Below are 1,506 nucleotides of genomic sequence, written 5' to 3'. Positions count from 1 at the left end.
ATAAAGAAACCACTCACAAAGTCACAAGGATCCAAAGGAAGTATAAACATATGTCTGCTTGCATAAGGCTATAGCGACTGGTGAGCATATAGAAACATGATGATATCTCTTTCTTACACTTGCATTCTTTCGTCACTATGTAACAAACTCATATTTTCTTTCATAACGAAGTGTCCTTAGGAGAAAAAAGTAAGAGTGATAAGATCTAACAAAATCTCACCAACTTTGTCTCCCTTCACTCATCAATTCATCATTTTCGGGCACGGATTCCATGTGTCGAAGAGGTTTGGCTCATCAGTGTGCATAGCACTTCTCTTTGGCTGACTGATGTACTTATTAATGAGAGTTATTGGATTATATATATTTTTTAATCTAACGGTAGATATCTTTTTGAATCTAATTTCATGTGGTTGGCTAGATAATACTTTATGCTGTTTTCGTGTCAGTGGGATAATTTTATGATGGTTATTATTATTATATTTAAAATGTTTTGTAATATTATATCAAAAAATTTAAAAAATTAGATATTTAAATTAATTTAAAACGGAAAAAATTTTGTTGGGTAAAATATTTTTTGTTGTATTATTTTGTATAGACATCAGAGATGCGAGCAGAGATTCCTTGAACGCCGGAGTGGGGAAATCAAGCCAGAGTGGAAGAGGATGGTACTTCACCTCCGATGAGGACCTAGTGTGTAGGCAGGATGGCTTCTTGGCCAATATCGTCGCTGCCAACGCGCACGACTCCTTCTCATCAACACGGTCTTTCATCTTCAATGACGGCATCCCCAACCCGCAACCGCGTCACGTGTGCATCAACGCCTCGACAGTAACCATGGAGCAAATGTCCCGACGAGGAGGATTAGGTGTAGTAGGGATGAGATTAAGAGAGAGATGTTGTCCTGTGTACGATAGAACAGATGCGTTCCTCTTCTTCATCGTTCTCTTAGATTCCTCCTCTTCCTCCGCCGTTGCAAGCACACCGTCTTCTACTATCTCCACAGTCGGCGATTACTCCAAACCTTCCCACTGCCTCTAGTACTCACTCTTTTGCCGCGCCACCAACTCCTCTTCTTCTTCACTCAACCATGGCGGCTTTGGCACCATCTTCTCCGGCATCCTCCCTTTTTCGGCCAGAACTCTATCGCAGTGAAGTTCTAGACCCACAACAACCTTGCAGTAACGAGAGCGCGAGTTTCACAACAAGATCTTTCTTTTAATTCATTTGCAAAATTGAAATCAATTAATCGCTTGGAATTATAATGAATAGTTGTGTTGGATTTGTTGGATTATTACCATTTTAAATTTTTTGTTAAACAAAACGTGAAAAATAAGGTTGGTTAAATTTTTTTACTGGTCATTAATTTTTAGAGTTTTGAGAAGAATGGAACATTTTATGAAAAGAAAAATAAATAATAAATAAATTTTACATTCTAAATTAATTCTATATTCTAAACCAATTATTATAAGCTAAATAATTCAGTTCAATCTTTTTTTAATATAAGAT

Source organism: Arachis ipaensis, chromosome B04, assembly GCF_000816755.2.
Source record: "Arachis ipaensis cultivar K30076 chromosome B04, Araip1.1, whole genome shotgun sequence".
Classification (NCBI taxonomy): domain Eukaryota; kingdom Viridiplantae; phylum Streptophyta; class Magnoliopsida; order Fabales; family Fabaceae; genus Arachis; species Arachis ipaensis.
This window is presented reverse-complemented; position numbering follows the sequence as displayed.